Below are 23356 nucleotides of genomic sequence, written 5' to 3'. Positions count from 1 at the left end.
TTCAGAGCACACAGTAAAGAAGCAAGGTTCCCTACTGGCCAATAATACTCATGCAATCTTTGTGTCTGTTTGGCCTAGAAGGAAACTTGGGCAATCTGGCTCTTCTGTGCTCCAGAGGCCTCTACCCTAGCTGGACTCCTGCGCTTCCCTCACCAAGTGCCCATGCTGACCTCGGGCCTCCACAGGCTTCCTGCCCAGGGAGGGCCAAGGCCATGAGTGCCGGGTGTTGCTTTGAAAGCTCAGGACTGAACACAGAAAAACTAGTGTTATCTGATTAGTCCTGTATGAGATTTTAAAACCAAATTTAAATGATTTTACAAAACAAAAAGCATTTTCTGATAATAAATGCTTCATTTTTATCTTTCTGCTAAGAAAATAAGAAAATAAAAGACTCATTATAGGAAAAAAAAACTAAAGTATAATTTTGCCTTTGAAAAAAGTTAACATGTTTAACTCAGACGTTGGCTTGGAGTTCCTTGTAGTTTAAGAAAACACTTAAAGGTTTTAATTGATTTCAGACTGAAATAATTACTACTTATATAGCTGTCTATGACAGCTAATATCTTACAATAATGTGCTATCGTGTTCAACTTTCATCTCAAGAGCTTTTCAGTTCAGGGCACCACATTTTAAGAAAATCCTTGAAAATTTAACACACATTCAGAGGAAAATGAAAAGAATGATTAAAGGATAAAAAGCCATGTTGTATGAAGAAGGTTCAGGAGTTAGTTAACTTCCACCTGGAAAAAATAGCAAATACTTGAAGGGAAAATGTCAGCTGTCTTAAAACATTTGGAAGAAAGCTAGATTTACCTTGTTCATATCAGAGAGCATAATTGTGTCTTATAACTAGAGAGTTATAGAAAAATGGGTTTTACTCAGAATAAGGAAGACTAATTCAGAAATTAGTAGCTTCTAGAAATGAAATGTGGTACTTAAGTAAGGTGTCAGCTTAGCCTGGTGCAGTGGCTCACCCCTGTAATCCCAGCACTTTGGGAGGCAGAGGCGGGTGGATCACCTGAGGTCATGTGTTTGAGACTAGCCTGGCCAACGTGGTGAAACCCTGACTCTACTAAAATTACAAAAATTAGCCAGGAGTGGTGGTGTACACTTGTAATCCCAGCTACTCAGGAGGCTGAGGCAGAAGCATGACTCGAACCTGGGAGGTGGAGGTTGCAGTGAGGTGAGATCATGCCACTGCACTTCAGCCTGGGTGACAGATGGAGATTCCATCTCAAAAAAAAAGAAAAGAAAAGAAAAAAAGAAAAAGAAAGGTGTGCACTTCCCTTCCATAAAATCATTCAATCAACAAATACTTTTTGAGTGGTTAAGTTCCAGGCACTGTTCCAGCACTATACAAACAAAACAAGAACAAAGGCTTGATTAGCCACATACGTAGGATGTTATAAAATATTTTTTATTTAAAGAAAAAAGCTGAATTACATTATTTCTATGGGATATTTTCCTACTTTAATTTTTATATTTTTATTCATTTGAAGAAAATGATGACAAAAAGCCTATCTTTTACCATTAAAGTTAGTCCTTTCTAGACAATGACAATAATTATTATTTTTCTAGTCTAGTCCTTTCTAGACAGTGAAAATAATTAATGAATTGCTATTATGCTATAAAAAGAGGCACTTAATGAGTTCTGGATTCTGGCCCTACCAAACCCATTGAAAAGGTCACCATGGTAATGAGTTTTCTGTCCCTGTAGCCAGACAAGTATGTCCTTTCCAATTGTTCCAGTCAATGATTGATATTTTTAATATAACTTTTCTTTTCAAACCTAAACTTTGTGCATCTGCACATTCAATAACATGCCTTCTGTATCTTCACCAAATCACTTGTAGAAATGTTGAACAGGACAGACACAAAGCATCCTGCTGGCTTTCCGTCCAACCACTGATCAGTGTTATTGTGGAACCAGGAATAAAACTTGCTAACTATAGTGTTATACATACAATTTAAAAAATCTTGTTTATATAGATATTGTGAAAGATTTTGGAAAATGACTTATAAATATCAAGACACTATATTTGTGGCAAATTTTGTTCTATTCACTAAAAAAGCATAGTTTGTTATTAAGATACCAATGATCCCCTAAAAATCACCATTTCATTTCCTACATGCTCACAAACTATATTCAAGAATTCATTCTAGCAATTTTCCACATACTAAATTTATCTAATCTCTAAAAAGAAAAAAAAAAAAAAACTAGAACATCTGGAGTCTTTGGTCACTCGAGTTAACTTTCTTCTCTAGTGTCTCTAGAAATAAAATTATTTTCCTGAATACTTTAAATTTTGTTCCATGTTCTCTTCTTTAAAATTTTTATTAAAAATGCAGTTTAAAATTTATTCCAAGTGGAGATGAACAGAGTAGCTATATTTTCTCTATGGAATAGGGTGTTGCCTTAATCAAAGTGATACAAAGTAACAAAGAATCTGATTTTAAAATTGCAATACATTTTCTAACATATCCAAGACTTTAAGTAACAATCAAAAAATGGCAACTATCCTTTGTGACGGTATTCTTTCCACCGTTCCCATGGAAGTTTCATTAGTCACTGAATACATTTTCACTTTAAAACCAGGTTACCATTTTCAAAATATCTTACTGTAAATTTTTTAAAAAGCACAAAGAAAAATCGGAACCATTTGTCTTGTATTAGGACTTTGGGTTTTAAAAATTTCTAAAAATAATTAAAGTCAGATTTTCTAAACTCTAGGATAAACATTGAATTCCTAATGTTTGTCTATTTTTCTCTGTACATAGAAATATCAGCAATCTGAGGCTGTAGGCCTTTGTCTTGTCCTCTCCTGCTCCTAGAACAATGTCTGGCACAGAACAGAGGATAAGTAAATATATTTTGACTAACTAATGTGTAGTTTTATTATCTGTCTAATTAAATGAAGATCATATGGTTGTTTCTTTCCCAAGGAACATGTGACTGCCTTTTAGTTCACAAATTTCCCTTTTTGATCAGAATTAAGGGTGAAGTAGCTGTTTTCCTCTTCAGTTTTTTAGTATTTTGAGAGGGAAATTTCTCATCCAAGTAATTTGTAGGAAGAAAACATGAAAGTGTGTGCCGTGACCTCATTCCAACACTAATGAGAGAAATTTAGCCTGAGGGCCAGAACCACTTTATCGCAGATCAAGATTATTCAACTGGTGGCCTGGGAGCCATATGCAACCTAGGATGGCTTTGAATGCGGCCCAACACGAATTCATAAACTTTCTTAAAGCCTTATGAGATTTGTGTGTTTGCGATTTTTTAAGTGCATCAGTTATCATTAGTTTTAGTATATTTTATGTGCAGCCCAAGACAATTCTTCTTTCACTGTGGCCCAGGGAAGCCAAAAGATTGAACACCCTGTCTTAGATCATAGTTCAAGGTGGGTTCTGGTTCTTTGCCTCAGCTAGTGACTTGGCTGATGGTAGTCAATCCCTGAAGATGCGGTAACGTGAGTAGGGCAGGATGAGCTGGTTACTGTCGCAGCCTCTACACAAGTAGAATGTGGCTCCTGTAGAAAAAAATAATAATATTCTTTACTATTATTGAGAGATCAACAGAAGGCTGAATTTCGAGTATTTCAATGTATCATAATGAGAGGGGAATGGGTTTGGAATCAGAGAGATCTGAGTTCAAATCCTGACTCTGCCATTTAGAGACTGTATCCTTAGGAAAATCCCCCACAATCTCTGATTCTTGGTTTCTGCACCTCACAGTTTTTGAGGGGATTGAAATAAATTTATGTATGCAAGGCATCTAGTACAGAGCCTTGCCTATAGAGGCCTTCCAATGTGGCTTCTATTCTTATTTTAATATCCAGTCTGAAAATACAGACAGTAATGTTTGTATATCCCAACACTTTCTTGCCATTATCTTTTATGTCTTTGATAAATTTAGGTGTCTTGCACAAGTGAGCAAATAGAATGACACCCTCATGATAGCTGCATCATAAACCGGCATTATATGCATGTGTTACCGATTTTTAAAATAATACTTAATTTTGATACACTGTGTGGTTGCAAGTGGAAGGGGTTGGATTTAGCCTACAGGATAGGTTAGTTAAGAAGTCTTCCTAACTGGAGCTGAAGGAATGTGACACCTTGAGGAAGTACTTAGATTTTCTGTGTGCCTGCATCTTTGACACCAACATTACACGAGTGAAAGAAACCCTTGCTATGTTGCAAGGAAATTGTACAATCATTTTTAAGGGTAGCATCCAGAACATCAGCTCCAGGGCTCCTTGCCCCTTCGTATATCTGAGCACTGTACTAGGTATATGGAGGATGAAGAAACAGTACAAAAGTAATGTGGTCTTTGCCTTCAAGGGGTTTTAACCTAAATAAGCACAGAAACTAGAATTTATGAAAGTATGAGACACAGGGTGGCATAGTGGGAAAAGCCTGAACTGCAAGCTAGAAAATCTGTGTTTGAATCTCCATTTTGCTGCTAAATAATCTTGCGTACATACAGATTCCCTGTGTAAAACAAAAACATGACTAGATGCTTTCTCTAGGCTCTTCCCTTTCTGAATCTGATAATTCTGCTCTGCAGAAAAAAATGATAATAACTACAATTAAATTGGATGACTATGACTTTACCATATCAAGTGAAAATATAGTATAAATTGGTTCAATGGCACTGTGCCTTACACCAAAATGTTTGTTAGGTTGAAAACAAGATTTAAGGTAGAAAATGAAGAAGTGATCACTAGCCATAAATTTTAGAACATCAAGGGATTTTGAGAAATTATAGATATTAATGTTCTCTCTGCTTGAGTCAAGGTTAATAAAATAAGAGCTTCTGGAAGAGAGAGGTCTAGTGGCTTATACTGAAGAAGGTGGGAAATAGGTTTCTGGAAAAAGAGAGAAATCCCTTCATCTCTCGGTCACTTAAATGTCAGTGTTCCTCAGGTGCATCTTAGCTCCTCTTCTGTTTTTCCTCTGCATACCTTACATAGCCATCTCCACCATGATAACATGAAATATTCCACTAGCTTACCAGTTTCCCCAAGCCCACAACCTGGATAATATTCTTACTCCATTCTTGTAAGTTGCCTACTATATCTAATCAATTCCTCAAATATTCATCATCTTCTACTGTGTGCCAGGCCCTGCTCAAAGCATTTGAGATTTGTCAGTGAACACAATAAGCCAAAAAGAAATCTACTATCCTCTGTGGAATTTAAATGAAGCATTGGTGCCCCTAATTCTTTTTAAATTTCTCACGAATGTATCCAGTGTTCTTTACCTCACTGTCATTACCCTACTTCCAAGCACTGTTATTTCCTCTGACAGTCTAACAAGTCTCTTCATCTCATCTCCAACTCACTTGCCATACAGTAGCCTGAGTGTTAATCTCTTTTAAGCATTTGTGACCTGACCCTTCTTCCTTTCTGGTTTCCTGTTGTAACACTTACCACTTTGGCACTACCTGCTCCTATTATACTGAACTTCTAACTGCACTAAAGGACTTTGTTCTCTTTCTCACACCCTGTGCATTTGTAATTGTTGTTCTTTCTGCTTGGAATCGGCTTCCCCACTTTCTTCTTTTTCTTACTGTTCCTATTCATTCTTCAAGTTACTGCTTAAATGTCACTTTCTCAGGGAAGCCTTTTCTGCAACCCATAGTTTGGTGAATTGCCCCTGTGTTGAGCTTCCTTCACACCCCCATGTCAGACCTCTGCTTCAGTTAGTCACAGATTCCTGCTGTTGCTTGTCTGCTTGTCTGTGGTCCAAATCAGATGGTCCAAAGCATTGTGGTCCAAAGCATTGTAGTATAGGGACCTGGTTTGCCTTGTTCTCTGCCACATCCTAGGAGCTAGCACAGTATGGGACCCAGACTAGACCCTTAAAAATTTATTACATGAATGAATGATTAATACATGAATGAATGAATGAATGAATGAATGAGATGAACATGTGAAGCAGCAGACATCCAGAACTATTAGGCCATTCTAACATAGTCCCATCCCTATTGAAACCACTAGGGGTCCAGCATGACACACACACATCACTGTGTAGCCTTAAGTATCATTACTATAGTTTAAGTCTGGTTGAATTTGGATAGAAATTTTTCTCAGCATTCCAGTTCAAACGTTATAGTTACTGTAACTGCACATTTTTGTTTTGATTTAAATGTCTGTTGCTCTAAATATACTTCAATATACATCCCCGCTATACTTTATGTCATGAGGTTCAGTCTTTAGATACATTTCAAACCCACACATAGTTTTTCATATTGTATTCTAAACATTCCCTGCCTCAAGATTTTTTATAAAACAAGTTTTTCATCTCTGAAATGTATTAACCAGTGATGATCAATAACATGTAATTGGCATAGAATGCTTCTTATTCTGAGAGTGCTGGGACCTTTCTTCCTGGAGTCAAAACACTTGTAGAGTGCCAAACTTTGAGAATGATAGGCAAGACTGTTCCATACATCAGAGAATATAGGTCACATTTAGAATAACAGTGACCTGAGGTTTGAGATCACTGTTGCCTGATGGTTTTAAATCAGAGCTTCACATTAGAATTACTTAGAGAGTTTCTAAAACACAGTTAAATCAAACCTATCAACATGTCTAGAAATGAACCTCAGGAGTCAGTATTTCAGTTTTCCGGGTTATCCTAAAAAGAACCATTTCTGTAGCCCATAAGACAAATATATGTAATGATTAAATAGCAGTTGCTTGGATTTCTGCATCCAGAAGGGAGATTTTATGTTATTATAGCAGAAAGTGCTCTGGTTGTATCTATTTTTGCCCTATGGGGGAATCCATTCTCAACTCAGATACTGCTTACCCACTAGGAAGGAAAATTAACCATCCTCACAATTATTTAATAGAGTCGTCTGGCCATACAAATAAGAAAAGTAACCTTTTCTAGGATATTTAATAGCAGACCTTTTTTAAAGCATTTCAGACAAAAGAATCATGTCATTCCTGACATTGATTGAGACTAAGTGAACTGAGCAATTGCATGAGTAGAACTTGATAATTTTCTGTAAATAGAAATAAAGGTACCTATGTTTGGTAATTTTTCTGAATCTCCAGACTAAGCGAGCTCCATCTGTCATTTCTATATGTACCCTTCAATATCATACTTTTAATAGAGTTTACATTGATTTGCATGACTTTAAAAAAATTCCTTCCTTATTCTTCTACTTTACAATAAGCTCTAGGAGTGGAGAGACTGTGTTTTCACCCACCAGACCCTTACCCAACCTTGTTCTTAGCAGAGATTCAAACATACTAATTAAATGAAAGAGAGGAGAGGTTGAGGAAGTGAGGAAGGAGGAAAGCTTTACACTACTTCACATTGCATGTCTCCTGGAAAAGAATTTTATGTCTATTAGAATCTCAACTCTTGAAAGTTCTGCTCCATGAAGTTTCTCAAAATCAGGCACCAACAAAGAAAACCTCAACATCTTTGCAAAGCCAATGCAGTTTCATCAGGTCACTGGGTTGGTATCATTTGGAATATTTCTCCTTATTTACCATTTCATTTTGAGACATCATTTAAAAATATTATAAGACCATAATGAGAACAACTTTGTATCTTTTGTCTTGATCAATACTGTATTCCCAATAGCTGCCGCTATGTGGGATTTAGGGTAGGTACTCAATACCCATTTCTTTAATAAATGCTGAATAAGATAAGTGGGTATATGAATGAATGAAGTAGCATCTCAACACAGCCTAGTATAGAATACTGGAAAGAAAATGGACAGATTTTAGACAAATTAAGAAGAAACTCTTTACAGGTCTAGAACCGAGAAAATTTGCTTAACTACATAGCTATAACACAGTATAATAAGCATAGATTATTTCAACAACACTTTTTTAAAACAAATTCATGTTCAGCAGCTTTTCCTGTCTTTCTAGTGGCACTATTTCAGAACACAAGTTGTATGTGAGCAAACATTTTTGAAAATAAAGTTAGAAATGTAGGTTATAAATTTCTAGTGTTCTTTGTTTAAATTATTTGAAGTCTAACCTGATTTATTTTTTAAAACACTAGGCATTTTTTCATGGTTACTGCATCAAAAAGTACAGATTTAACATCTCACAAAATGACAGCAGATCATGAGGTTGGGACCTGTGTCAACGATTTGAAATCTACAGCCTCATTCTTTAGTACCCTATTTCACTTCGATTGCACTTTATCCCTGTGAATATATTAGTAGTTCTTTGCCATAACAATGAAGAAAACTCACAGTTTAACAAATATTTCAATCCTGTTCTAGTAAATTACATATTCTACATAGCTGCTTCTCTTTCTGTGTTGCCAGTTTTAAAAAGAAAAGCACAACTGGGATTGACTCACGCTATATACCAGTGTTTGCTCTTTCTGTAAGTGCCAAAGGCAACATCTGTACTCTGAAGGCTCCCCTGGTTTACCTGAAAACTTCCAGAGTTCCAATCACATGAAGACCAAGCTCTTTACTATGTCCATCAAGGCCTTCTGTCAATATATGCTGTCATTTTTCTAATTTCTCCTTCTCCATTAGGGATTTCCAGAGAAACAGAACCAACCAGGGTGTGCATGTGCGTGTGCATGTGTCTGTGTGTCTGTGTGTCTGTGATTGTCTGTGTAAAGGGGAAAGAGAGAGATTAACTGGCTCACATAATCATGGAGGTGCAAGTTCAAAATCTTCAGGTTAAGCTGGCAGTGGAGACCCAGGAAAGGGTTATAGTCCGAATCCTAAAGGCAGTTTGCTGACAATTCCTTCTTGCTTGGGAGAGGTCAGTGTTTGTTCTATTAAGATCTTCAACTAATTCTATGAGGCTCATCCTCATTGTGGAGGGTAATCTGCTTTACTCAAAGTCTGTTTAAGTGTTAATCTCATCCAAAAACTATTTTCACAGAAACAGTCAGAATAATATTTGACCAAATATCTAGGCACTGTGGCCCAGCTACATTGACACATAAAATTAATTATCACATCTTCTATTTCTATTATTTCCTTAACATTTTCAACCCCACCCCCACACCATACACACCATACACACTCTAGCCTTTCTTTGTCCCCCAGTAAAAACCACTTTCTTATCTGCCAAGAATGTCTTCAAAATTCTCTCCTGATGATTACCAGACTGCAGTGTGGTAATTATTAGAGTTAGCAAAGAATAGACAGGCCCAACCTTGTGGGAGTAACACAGGGCCTGGGTATCTGCATTTTACCAAGTTTAATAAATGATTCTGATAGATAGAAAAGTTTGAGAAACATTTCTGTAGTCAACAGTATATCCTACATTCAAGTGGCCCCCCGACATTCCCTTTATTTAAAAAGTTATACTTGCATGATCTCATCCCAATCCAAAAGTAATTTTTCCTTTTGTAAACTCCAACACTTTGAATATATCTCACACAACTTTAAATTTCCTTTCACATCCCCTTAAAATAGTTTGCTAACTGTATTCTATTTGTATGCATTTCTGTACAGTGTGTTTTGAGAGTAGTGACCTGGTATACTGCATAACCTAATACATAAAAACATTCTTTATCCTGGATTCACTTTAGAATCATTTGGTGGGTTTTTAAAAATCCTTATGCTCAGGTTTCATTTCTAGAGATTCTGATTTAATTACCAGGGTAGACATTGGCCACTGGCATGTTTTAGTTCTTTAGGTGATTCCAGTGTATTCTCAACCAGGACTGAGAATCACAGTTACTGTGAAAAGAGATGAGAGAAAAGAATTTTTGTCCTTTGGGTATCATGGTGCATCCTGGGTACCCAGGGCAGTGCCAGATGTGTAGTGGGTCAAATATTTGGTAGAATGGGTCAAATATTTGACCATTTTCTTGTCTATATGAATTCTGTACAAGTTCTTTGACTTCTCTAAGCCTTAGTTCATCATATTTATAAAATGGGAATAACAATACTTATACCAGTAATGATGGTTTTGAAGAATAAACGAGATGACTAGTTATTTGTCACATAGCAGATGCTCATCAAAAGTGAACTCCTTCTCCTTCAGAAGTTCGTGTCCTCACCTTATTTCTGACACTGGCAAAGAATTCTGTGAGCACAAAACCTTACATACATGTGAAATGTGTATTGAATTAGTTATGAAAAATTAAATGATAGATACATTATCTGGGACTAAAACATGATAATGTCTCATTTTAATTGTTGGCCTTGTGGATTCCATTGTCCCACTCTGGAGCAGAGATAAAACAGTAAATATTAATCACAGGATATGCTGCAATTATTTATGCTATATTTCTGTCAGTACCCGCTAAAAAGAAAAGCAGTTATAGTTTATGTGAAATTTCTCAATGAAGGCATAGTAATTAAGAAACTGGAATGTGATCAAATGAACTCATTTGGTCCCAAACCTTACTTGCAAAAACATGCTTGATTTTCATGGACTCTCAGAGACCTTAGAGTTCATTGTGTAATGCTAGGACTAAATAGGGGAACGAAGAGAGGAGCACACTTTTGAATTGTCCCTTCATTTGCCTGTGGTGTGTATGTGTGAACTCCACATTTGCCTGTGGTGTGCCTGTGTACACACAAACACACCACATTTGCCTGTGGTGCGCCTGTGTACACACAAACACACGTAGTTTGGTGAAATGCACTTTGATGTACACAATGTTGAATTAAACCTGGTTTATGTGTCAGGACTCTGTGAGTTGGTGAAGGGCTACTTTTATTTCTAAATTGTCACTAGCTGTTCAACTTCTTTTGTTCTTCTCTCTCACTGTAAGCATGGGAACTTCTGACTTTTTTCCTTTCCTTCTTCCTCATGTTACTCAGAAAATAAACATAAAAGGAGCAAGTGAGTTTTTGCAAAGAACTCTTAGGAACCTGCTTGAGCAAGTAATAACAGCCTGAGGAAAAATGCTGTACTCCCAGGGCCTAGCTTCAAAAGAAACCTGGGTGTTCTGTGGCTTGAGGTGAGCGTGTGAAGACAGACGGCTCTCTGTGTTGGGCTAACTTGATTCAGTAACAGTGAAAACATCGAAACAAAATGTGAAAGGTTTACCGGTTGACATTTTCTCACAGAAGTTTGCTTGGATGAAAAAAATGACACAGGAAAATCTGTATGTAGGGCTACTATATATATTAAACATTAAATTATATTTTGAAATTTATAATGCAATAGTTAAGATTCCTATAATGTGAAGAAACTAAACTCCATTGCCACATTTACTGTATTAGTTTTGTAAAGAAAATAAAAACTACTGTCATAAACAACAATTTCAGGTTTTCATCTCTTTTTTGAAATTGATTGGCAGAAAGCAGACCATGTTTGACTGGCTTGATATCAGAGACATAAGTAAAAGGATTAGCCTACTTCTAAGAACCATTGCCATTCCAATAAATTATCTACACATACCCCCACTAAGTACAGTAACTTTTTACAGGGGACAGCGTATGTTGAAGTCATTAATTGATGGAGGTGCAAAGCAAGAACCCTAGGTTACTCATGACATTTCAATCTTCCACTAAATTGTGAGATCTTGATATCTTACTCACTGTGTATCCAGACTAAAGGAATAACTCCAGGGATGAGAGTGGGCTGCATTCAGGTAGAGAATGGACCTACAACTTTCTTTCTAGAGAAGATTTCCAAGTGGATTGATTCAGCCCATGAGCTTGAAGCTAGAGATAAGGAACACGTAGAAAGAATGAGGGAGCCTGAATGAGTCTCTGGATTGGGATTACAAGATCCCTATAGTCTTTTATGTAAGTCCAAAAACTATTTAAAACACTAATTGGAATCTTGGAAAATAGAAGACCAGTTTTCAAAGCGATTAGAAACAACTTTCTAACAGTTCAAAAAGAAAAGAGAAATAATGGGGGTCGTCTTTTTACATTGTGAGGGGTGAGTGTTGAATGCACTTGGAGAAAAGTACATAAAGTTAAGCAGGCCCTTATTGAAATAGAAAACAAAACTGCAGAATTTTTTATAGCTTTCATCCATTTCCAACGTATTTGACCACGAATCTTTTCAAAAAGCTGGACTAGTTCCAGCTCTTTCATTGGACTAATTTTTAATGAATTCATTTTAAAAATGCTGCGCTAATTTACGCTGATTCGTCTCTCAGACTCTAGTTGTCATTTTAATCAATCGTCCACATAGTGTAATCTTTCTGAAACAGAAATCCAATCGTGTCCCTCTCTATTTGAAAGAATCCCCTTGCTTTCCAGTGACTCCCTTTAGTTTTCTAGATCTAGATTAGAATGGAGAACCTTTATGTTCTGCTGACAGTCCCAGTCTCTGCCACAATCTCTTGTTCACTTATGCCCAAGAGTTACCCAACCTCTAGCCAGGTGTGCTGGTGGGCACCTGTAATCCCAGCTACTTGGGAGGCTAAGGCAGGAGAATCACTTGAACCTGGGAGGCAGAGGTTGCAGTCAGCCAAGACTGCACCATTGCACTCCAGCCTGGGAAACAAGATTGAAACTCTGTCTCAAAAAAAGAAAAGAAAAGAAAAAAAGAAAACAGTTACCCAACTTCTCAGTTTCCTAAACACTCTTTAAGTACTTCCTGACCTCTGAGCCATTGGCCATAAAACCTCTTCTGGAATTACACAATATCATTTTTAAATCAGAGTTTATACTCAGCAAACTCTTCTTTGATCCTGCAGAAAATTACTTTTACCTCTCACTGGGCTTCCATTATACTTAAGATACTTTTCTATTTTAGCAGTTGAACAATGCATTGCAGTTACTTTGATTACATACTTCTCTCTCCCACTGGACTCCATGAGGGCAGGGATAGGGTCTTTTTCATCTTTGTATTTATGTTGAGAGAAGAGAGTGCCAAGTTCATTTGGAGAAAGGTCTGTTACTCAAAATTAGGCAGGCTTTTTTTTTCTTTTTAACTGCAGAAATTCTCATTGCCTGACCCCTGCAAAGATATTAAGAGACCTTGTTCCTTATAGTTCTCACAATTGGTCACTCTCCCTCTGTAATAGGTTGAATGGTCACCCTCAAAACGTATGTCCACATTCTAATGGGAGGAACCTAGGAGTGTGATTTAAGCCCTACATCCAATGACAAGTTTCCTTATAAGAAATAAAAGAGGAGAAAGCAATGTTAAGATGGAGACAGAGATTAAAATGATGCAGCCACATGCAAGGGAACCTGGAACCACCAGAAGCTGGAAGAGGCAAGGATAAATTTTCCACTAAAAAATTCAGAGGGAGCATGTCCTAGCCAACATCTTGTTTTCAGACTTCTACCCTCCGGAACGTCTAGAGTACCCTCCAGAACTCCCAGAGAACACATTTCTGTTGTCATAAGCCACCTAGTTAATGGTAATTTGTTACAACAGTCCTAGGAATCTAATAAACTCTTCCCTTTTCAGTTGCCCTCATTTGTTATTCTCATGCCTCCTTATGTGTTAGTTTTCCCCGTAGCTCTGTACTTGCTCCTCTTACTTTACACTGTAACCTAGAATTAACCTACCTATTTCAGACCACCACATATTTTTGTGATCCAGGTCTTTATTTCCTGTGTTCTAGATCTATTTAACTAACTTTCTATTAGACACTGTAAATGTACTATCCCGTAGGTTATTCAAAATACACTCATCTCTCTCTCTCTCTCGCTCTCTCTCTCTCTCTCCTATAAAACTGCTTTTGGATGCCCCATTTTCTGCCTGGTACCATTGGGAGGGAACTTTATAATAATTTCTGATATGAACTGGTAGCAGTTCTGTCAGCATCACAAGTCTTTGTTGAACATTTTTTTAAGACAGAATTTATTCCTCTATAGAACAATTTTAGATACATTGAAATTATTGAAAAATGGAAAGAAAAACAACATACCCATAACCTCACCATCTAAGACCATCACCATTAACCACTGAGTGCACTTCATCCAGTCATTTTGTTATTCAATTTTTCATATTTGTGATGAGGGTATACATACTTTTACATACCTGTAGATTAAAGAGGACATCTCACTTGTTTTCAGAATTGTCAGGGTTGGTTTTAGGCATCTCTGAAACATAATTTCTCATCTGTTACCAGTAATCTCCTAAATTAATTTTAAAACAGTGCTTGCTCATCATTTTCACTTTGGCTTGAACCAGAGCCCAGGCACTAAACCAGTTTTCCACCCTGTGTTCCCTTCCAGTGGAGCCATAATCATTAAAATAGCGTGAGATGACATAGTCTCTTATGATGGCTGCTCTACATTGCCCAAACCTGCTGAAGAATTATCATATGCAATTGTTTCTGGAATGTCATCATTCAGTTTAGATTTCACAGTTGATGTTAATATGGGAGGAATAAATTACTCACATACTGCCTAGCCTGAAGCTAATTAGTTTCATAAGCACATGTATGATCACAAAGCCAGAGAAGGAAGTGTTCTACCTTCAATGACAATGTCTTTTACTACTGGATATTTCATTGTAGTTTTTAGACTCCAAAGTGTCAAAATGTTAAGCTTAAAGTTCCTAAATGGGAGATTATATCAGAATATTTAATAAGACTTTTGATAGAATAGTGGACTTTCTTCCTACGGTTTTCACTGAAGTCAGCTCTTAGAGCACAGGTTGCCTTTTCCAAAGCAGCAAGGGGTCAATGCTCTCAGGTAGCCTTTGTCCTCATCACTCCCCACCCCTGCCAGCTCTCCTGACTCACCAAATTTTACAACTGTTTTAATCACCCATGTTGTGAAAGGTATTAATCTCATCTCTATTCTGCTCAAAATGTGGGAAAATCTTTTCTCAGTTCATCAGCAACGAGATTAGATCTTTTCAAAAGAGGAGATTAGAAATCAGACATATAAAAGTTAGAAATGGGTGCATGTGTAAGTATGGATTAGTGACCCAAAGGCTTGTTTGCAGATCACTGCAACTTGAGTACACTCTGCACTTCTGGAGAGTTGCATGTTGGTTATCCATGCAACTCTACTTCTGGGAATATCCTGCCCCATCCAGAGTTCATTCATGACTCAGAGAGATGTGGAATCTCATAAGCTTCTCCCTATGTCCTCTCACCAAGTTGGTTCTAGCTTTCGGGTTATTGTAGGGTTGCCTCAATTGCTCCCAAGTCATTTGAGTGCTGGTCTTCCTGTTCCCTGAAAAATCCCTGTGCCATGGTCCTTTCAGACAGTGTTTCCCAAAGATGATAGTTGCCAAGATGCCCCAAGGTGAGTGCCCAGTGTTATCTTATATAAAGCAAGAACCCTCAGGCTCCCTTATGACAGACTGAGCCAGAAACATTTTTAAGGAGTAAGTTCTCTTGATTTTTAAGAGTAAGTTCTCCTGAGCTTTCACTATCAGCATTTCACTTCATTCCCTTTCCCCAGGAGAAGAAGATCAAGGCCAACAGCTCCTGGGAGGTTTCCCTTTTCTCCATTCTAGCTGGGATTTTAACACTCCATTAGCAAATTGTCTTTACAGAGTCAGTACGTTCTTGTCTGAGACTCCACTGACACAAAATGAAGAAAGTCTGGCCCTAGAGGAAATTGTTTGCCTTTCTAGTTTTATTCCCAGGCCTCTAGTGGCTCCTAGCCATTGCCTCTGAGCTCCAATCCTATTGAAAGATTTTCTTTTTCTTCTTCTTTTTTTTGGTAAACATTGGGACTCCTGGAAGTCTTGTCCTATTTGTAGAGCTGTTGATTGGGAAATATTTTCTACATGCTGTCCTATCTCTGGATACTTCCAAGGCCTGGTTGGATCTGGCAAGTAAAGTACATCTGAGGTTATAGTGACAACAGATGGAAATCCCAGTGCTAGTCAGCATGGGAGACACATGGAGACTTCTAGAAGGCAGTACTTAAAATACCAGGCAGGTCAACTGTCAGCAAGAGGGAAATCTGTGGCAGGTAGCAAGTCCACAGGCACAGAGTTAGGGATCAAAGGTAAAACTCCACTCGGTTAAAAAAGAAAATGTCTCACAAACACAAGATATGGTCTGAGCCTTAAGAGGGGTGTTACCATGCAAGGACTGAGGCCAAGGGAATTGCTCAGAAGCTTAGCAGTCAGAGTTAGTTTGCAAACTGAGTGTGGGAGCGGGTCTCAAAAGTACACAGATGCTCAATAATCAAAATCGATACATATTTTAGGTCCAGACAAGATTGAGCTAATGTTAATTACCAGGCTGATGGTAAACAGCAGGACTTCTCAAGTTTTATTGTATATTTAATGCACCAAAGAAATCTTTTGAAAAATCCAGATTTTGATTCAGTAAATCTGGAGGTGGTTCTGATCATCTGCAAGAATAACGAGCTTCCAGGTGAGGCAGATACTGCAGATCTGTGAAACACACTTTGTGTGTGTTTTTATATTTGTTGATTTGTTTTGAAAGGCTAAAATAATTTTAGGTTTACAGAGAAGTTGCAAATACAGTACAGAGCTCCTATACACCCTTTATCCTGCTTCCCCTAATGTTAACATCTAATGTGTATTTGTCAAAACCACTAAGAGAACAAAGCTACAATACTAGCAACTAAATTACAGACTTTATTTGGATTTCTCCATTTGTTCTACGAACGTTTCTTTCTGTTCCAGGATCCAGTTCGGGACCCCACATTTCGTTGATCATGTTTCCTTAGTTCCCTCAAATCTGTGACAGTTTCCCAGGTGTTTGTTATTACTCATGACCTTGACAGTTTGAAGAGTATTTTGCAGAATGTCCCTCAATTTTCTCCTCATATATCTGAGATTACATGAAGATTAAATTTGGGTTATGGGTGTTTAGGAAGACCACAGAAGTGAAATGCCTTCTCATTGCATCCTAGCAGAGGGTACGTGATGTCAGCATAACTATACACTGGGGATATTAAACTTGATCCCGTGGTTAATGTGATATTTGCCAGGTGACTAAAGTCATTATTTTTCCCTTTTCATACTCTGTTCTTTGGATGTGAGTCTAACTGTGATTCTCAAATTTGAGCATGCCTCAGAGTCACTTGGAGGTCTTATTAAAACTAGGCTCTTTTTTCAGAGTTTCTGATTCATCAGGCCTGGGATTGGGCCCAAGAATGTGCATTTCTAAAAAGTTCTATGGGATGGTAATGCTGCCTAGCCCAAAGGCCACACTTTGAGAACCACAGCTTTAAAATTTGTTCTTAATTGCTGAGCCTTAGACTTGAGTCAGAATTGCCTGGGAATAATTTTAGAAATATACATTCCCAGGCTTTGTCCTTGGCAATTCTGACCTATGCCGGCTCATAGGAGTTGGCATTTTTACAAATGCAAGTCAGGCTTGAGAACCACGAGGTTACTGCTACCCTGCAATAATCTGATTAAAGTGTAATTGGCCAAGGGCCTGGGGGCAAGTGCTCAGGCAGCAGCTGGGGTCCCAGCAGCTCCAGCTGTAGGAAGCAAAGGATGGGAGAGCCTGGGAACCCAGCAGGGTCTGAATCACAGGCCTTCAGGCTGCCTGGGTCTGACCTTGCTGTCTTTATTCATCCCTCCAGGAAGTCTCTCTATTATTTCGATTTGTCTGAGTCACATGATTGCTCAGAAGCAGACAGCATCAGCAAGTCAGCACTCAACCCCAAGACCAGTCTTCAGTGAACAGTCTGCTGAAATTCTAAAACAGAGTAAGGCATACCATAGCACTGTTTACCAGCATCAACTAATTTATTTTATTGTCTAAACTTAAATCCTTCAATATTGATGGAAAAGAAGTTGTATGATTACAAAGATTCCAAAAGAAAATTGGTAGGAGGGGGTAATGCCGGAGGGAGAGATAAAAAATAAAACTAAAGAAGTAAGGAAAATGTTTTTCTTACATGAACTTCAGAAAAAAATTTAATGTATATAATTTTATTATATAATATTAGAGATTATTATTCAGCCTTTTATTCCATTATAATAATTACTATTACTTATAAAAATTATCTTTATCCTTGCTGAATATGATGAGAATCATTTTTCATCATACTTTTAACTGACAAAAAACAATTATGTGTAACAGACAATTTCAACTAAGTTTAAATGGTATTTTACATAATAAAATAAACTCTTTATTTAAAACATAAAGGTGGCCAGGTGCGGTGGCTCACACCTGTAGTCTCAGCACTTTGAGAGGCGAGGTGGGTGGATCACTTGAGGTCAGGAGTTCAAGACCAGCCTGATGAACATGGCAAAACTATATCTCTATCAAAAATACAAAAATTAGCTGGGTGTGGTGGTGTACACCTGTAATCCCAGCTACTCAGGAGGCTGAGGTTTGAGAATCTCTTGAGCCCAGGAAGTAGAGGTTGCAGTAAACCGATATTGCACCACTGCACTTTGGTGACAGGGTGAGACTCCATCTCAAAAACAATAAAAAAATTAAAAAGTAATAAAAATTAAAATGAAACATAAAGACCCCTAAGATTCTTTAAAATGAAGTTTTTCTCTGTATTACTTTCCCGTGGCTGCTACAAAAAATTGCCACAAACTTAGAGGCTTAAAACAACAGAAATGTGTTCTCCTGCAGATTTGGAGGCCAGCGGTAGAAACTAAGGTGTGGCAGCTTCTAGAAGGCTCTGGGGAAAATCTTTTCCATGCCTCCCTTCAAGCCTCTGGTGGCTGCTGGTAATCCATGGTGTCCCTAGGCTTACGGCAGCTCTTCAATTTCTATCTTCATGTGACCTTTTCCTTTGTCTCCTTGTGTCTTAAATCTCCCTCTCCCTTCTCTTATAAGAACATATGTTATTGAATTTAGAGTTTGCCTAAATCCAATACAATCTCATCCTGAGATCTTTAATTAACATCTGCAAAGATCCCATTTCTAAAGAAGATCACATTCACAAGTACAGTACTGGGGTTAAGGGTTGAACATCTCTTTTGTGGGGGACACAGTTCAACCCACTACAATTTCAGATATATTTTGGGTGCTTACATCCTCCAAATCTCATGTTGGGATGTAATAATCCCCAGTGTTGGAGGTGGTCGCTGGTGGGAGGTGTTTAGATGATGGGGGCAGATCCTTCATGAATGGCTTGGTGCTGCCCTTATAATAATGAGTAAGTTCTTGCTCAGAGTTCACACAAGATCTGGTTGTTTAAAAGAGTGTGGCATCTCCCCATCTGTCTCTTGCTCTAGCTCTTGCCATGTGATATACCAGCTCCCCATTTGCCTTCTGCCATGATTGTAAGCTCCCTGAGGCCCTCACCAGAAGCAGATTCTGGTACCACACTTCCTGTACAGTCTGCAGAACCATGAGCCAATGAAACCTCTTTTCTTTATAAGTTACCAGTCTCAAGTATTCCTTTATAGCAACACAAACATGGTCTAACACAATTCCCAACCCTATTAAAAAATGTTGGTTAAGTGTGTGAAGAACGTTGGCATGGAGCAGTGCCATGTTACTCCTTTCTTGGAAGACCATGTGCCCTGTCCCAGCCATTCAGTTCAGCTTCCTGTCTGCTGCCCACCTCCAGTTGTGCATTTGAGTTGTAGCACCAAGGCAGAAACACCCTGAGCCTCATGAATGGCCAAGTTTCCTGATGTTCTTAGTCAGAAAATACTAAGAGATGACCCAGTTCCCTTAATGCCCTTCCTACAAAGCCCGCCCAATATAAGAAGAGAATCATGCAGATATTTAGGTAGCTATTTTTTGTTTGCCACAGTACTTAAGTTTTTCTAGTGAACTTTCTTTATTTTCAATAAATTTTACTTTAAAAAGTCACTATAATTTTTTTCCTTACAGCATGGTTTTAATCCAAGTGCATTAGAACCGCATGGAAAACTTGAAGGCTTAACATCCCTAAGGTGATGAAACAAGTATAAGAATTTTACAGATAGTGAGGGCTATTTCTGAAGAAACTTTATAATCTAACAGGCTCATTAATCACTCGAGTTTAGACTCAGGAAAAAGCAGATAGCAGGACAGCTTTCTAAACTAGGTTTATTTCCTCAATTTCCCTACACAATTAATTTTTGATTCTTGCATTTTTCTGCCTTACAGCACTCAAGTAATTTTAAAAATATTCTGTGTATATTTGACTGATAACCATCTTGTCTTACTTTTATAAAATGCCAGAGCGTGGCTCCTTATTTTAATTTTTCTGTTGGCAATATTCATGACATAATTATAAAAATGTCTTTTGATGAAAAATCTTTTAAATGAAAAATGGTATCCACCATTCTTCTATCCCAAGAAAAGAAAGCTTATAGTAGTTTTTAAGTTATAATCCCCAGTTTTAAAAATTCACGCTTGAGACTCTAAAACAGGGGTTGACAAATATTTTTTCTGTAAAGAGCCAGATAATAAATATTTCAGGCTTTGATGGCCATATGATATTTGTCATAACTACTCAACCTCACTATTGTAATACAAAAGCAACCATAGATAATATGTAAAGAAATAAGTGTGGTTGTGTTCTAATAAAACTTTATCTACACGTGGCAGCTAGATTTAGTATATGAGTTATAGTTTGCCAATCCCTGATCTAAAATATCAACTTGTTCTCCAGCTATCTACTATATAGCTAGATATCCACATGGAAACACTAAGGAATTTAGTGTAGTTTCATATTCTTTTTCACAGAGTTGGAGACATTTTGGATGTCTCTTTCAATTCCCATTATATGCTCAGCAGTGGGAAAGACCTATCCTAGGGATCTTTCCTTTAGTAGGCATTCAAGTGTTTATTGAACTAGTCGTAAATGAGTAAGTCCTGAGTTCTCCTTGCATGCCAATGTCTGCAGAGCACCCACTCTGTCTCATCCAGCTCCAATACATTTCAAATTGCTTTGCTGAAATAACTCAAGTTTAATATCCCAAAAGGCTAGAAGATCTCAGGTGGCGGGGCTTTCCTCTCTTACTTTGTAGGAAAGTTATGAGATCTGTACTTCTGTTATGGATAAATATAGTCACAATACTTTTCTATAGAAAGAAAAAGTATGTGTGTGCACCTGTGTGTGTATATATGTCAGAAGAGCAGTCAGCTAAGTACATTCCATAAGAGAATCCAGAAGATTTTTTCATATTTACCAGACTATCAAGGTTGCACTGGTGAGAGGGGCCACAGCATCACTAAGAGTTTTAGTGGCTGCTCTCATTGGATTGTCAGAGTTCAGCTCATTGGTAGCAATGGGGATGAAGAGAATTTGAAACAATCTGGGCCAGATGGCAGCACTTTACTGCCAGAAACCAGGGGATTGATTGTACTTTACCATAAAATGGGGCAAGGTTGAAGGCATGGCTAAGGGTGTTTGACCTGAAAGGGGTTATGGAGATTATTAAAATAACATTGAATCCATAGAGGCAAAATAGATGGATAGCCAACAAGGGTGCTGCTTCATATATACCTTCAAAAGAAGGCAAGAATGGATGGGCAGCAGACTAAGGCTGGTCACCCCAGTAGAAAGTCATGATCCATTGCCCAGATTCCAGATATGAGACAATTTTCAGACCCAGAAACCATTGGCTCAATAGGTGACAAGCCCACAGAAGGAAGAACCCTGAAATATCATAAACCGTTAATTTTCCTCATTTTCCTCCAAAGAGATCTGTTATCATTTACTTGAAAAAATATGCAATGAGAAAAGAGGACTACCCAGGTATTCTTATAGCCTTGGGTCTGAATTAATGTTGATTCAGAGTTCCAAATCATCATGTTAGAGTGAAGGCATACAGCAGCTAGGTAATAAACAGAACTTCGGTCAAAGTCTAGGTCTCAGTGGGTCCGGTAGGTCTGTGGATTCCTCCAGTAGTCATTTCCTTAGGCCCTGAATGTGTAATTGGGACTGACATCCTTGGTTGCTGGAGTAAGCACCACCTTTCTCATTCTAACCAAACAGGAATTACTATAACGGGGAAGGCAAAATGGAAGCTTCTGAAACTGCACCCTCACACTCCCATCTTCTTCACTGCTATCCTTTCTCCAGCCCTAGATAAGATGGTGAATAAAAAATATTGTATTTGGTGGCAGGGGAGGAGTGAGAAAAAGCATAAATTGGGGCTAGTCAAAAGGATTTTAAGACTGCAGAAGGTGGTGGTTCATATCATAGCACCATTTAATTCATGAGTCTAATCACTGCAAAATCCAGATGCATCTTAGAGTAGTTCTAGCCTAGGGAAAAATCAACTAATAACTCCAATGGTGGCTACTGTACTTGATGTGTTATCTTGGATAGTGGAGATTAATACAGTGTCAGGTACGTGGTGTTCAGTCAGACCATATTTGGCATTCTTTCCTACCTCAATTAGGAAAGATCAGAAACGATTTGCATTTACATGGAACAGACAATGATATATGTTTACACTTTTTTTTTTTGAGTTGGAGTCTCACTCTTGTCCAGGCTGGAGTGCAGTGGCATGATCTCGGGTTAGTGCAATCTCCACCTCCCAGATTCAAGCAGTTCTCTATCTCAGTATCCCAAATAGCTAGGATTACAGGCACCCACCATCATGCCTAGCTGATTTTTCTATTTTTAGTAGAGATGGGGTTTCACCATCTTGGCCAGGCTGGTCTTGAACTCCTGACCTCATGATCCACCCACCTCAGCCTCCCAAAGTGCTGGGATTACAGATGTGAGCCTGGCCTAATTTTTGTAATTATTAGTAGAGACAGGGTTTTGCCATGTTGGCCAGGATGGTCTCAAATTCCTGACCTCAGGTGATCCACCTGCTCTGGCCTCCCAAAGTACTGGGATTACAGACATGAGCCATTGATTTTGTCCTGTGGCTATGTTAACTCATACTCTTTATCATAATATAATCAGAGGACATCTGGGCCGTCTGGACATCTGGCACAATGCCACGTTATCAGTCAGGATGAACAAGAAGTGGCTAGTACACTAGAGGCCTTGGTATGACACATTCAACACAGAATATGGGAGTTAAAGTCGGTGGTGATTGAGGCAACTTCTACTCTTGTAAAGTTTTTAGGGGTCCAGCTTGGCCAAGGGCATGTAAGGTTATCTTTTCCAAAAGACAAATTGCTGCATTTTGTCTCTCCTACCAAAATTCTTGTGGGACTCTTTGGCTTACGGTGGCAACATATTGCACATTTATGCATGTGCTGCAGCCTGTATACTGAATGGCATGAAAGACTCCCCGCTTTGAGTGGAGCTTAAAGCAGGAAAGGTTCTGCAGGAAAGAAGGGCTATGATATGAACTTCCCTGAGGCTTGGGTCATGTGATTGGTAAACTCTACGATGCTGGAGGTGTTGGTGAGAGGAAAATATGCAGTATAATGTGTATGGTGTGTGTGTGTGAGAGAGTGTGTGTGTATGTGTGCATCATAGCACCAATGTCTGGGGTTGTGGGGAAAGATCATGCCATCTGTAACAGAGACTTATACACCTATTAAAGAAGAGTGCCTCATGTGTTACTGAGGCGCCATAGAGACAGAATTCTTGACTACAGGATACCAAGTAACAGTGTAACTGGAACTGCCCCTTATGAGCCGGGTTCTGTCAGAC

General features: G+C 38.2%; 1 long non-coding RNA gene across 1 annotated transcript in view; it reads right to left on the bottom strand.

The window, feature by feature from the left end:
• Positions 1 to 1584: 1584 nt before the first annotated feature.
• LOC110568230 (uncharacterized) overlaps positions 1585 to 23356 on the bottom strand; it is a 178214-nt gene continuing 156442 nt past the window's right edge. Inside the window, exon 3 of the long non-coding RNA XR_002478521.2 lies at positions 1585 to 3527. This is a non-coding gene — a long non-coding RNA (uncharacterized LOC110568230). The remainder of the gene's footprint in view (positions 3528 to 23356) is intronic.

The sequence above is a fragment of the Aotus nancymaae genome, unplaced genomic scaffold, assembly GCF_030222135.1.
Source record: "Aotus nancymaae isolate 86718 unplaced genomic scaffold, 86718_ANA_hifiasm-v0.15.2.pri h1tg000036l, whole genome shotgun sequence".
Classification (NCBI taxonomy): Eukaryota; Metazoa; Chordata; class Mammalia; order Primates; family Aotidae; genus Aotus; species Aotus nancymaae.
Note: the sequence above shows the minus strand (reverse complement) of the source record. Positions and strands in the feature narration are given on the sequence as shown.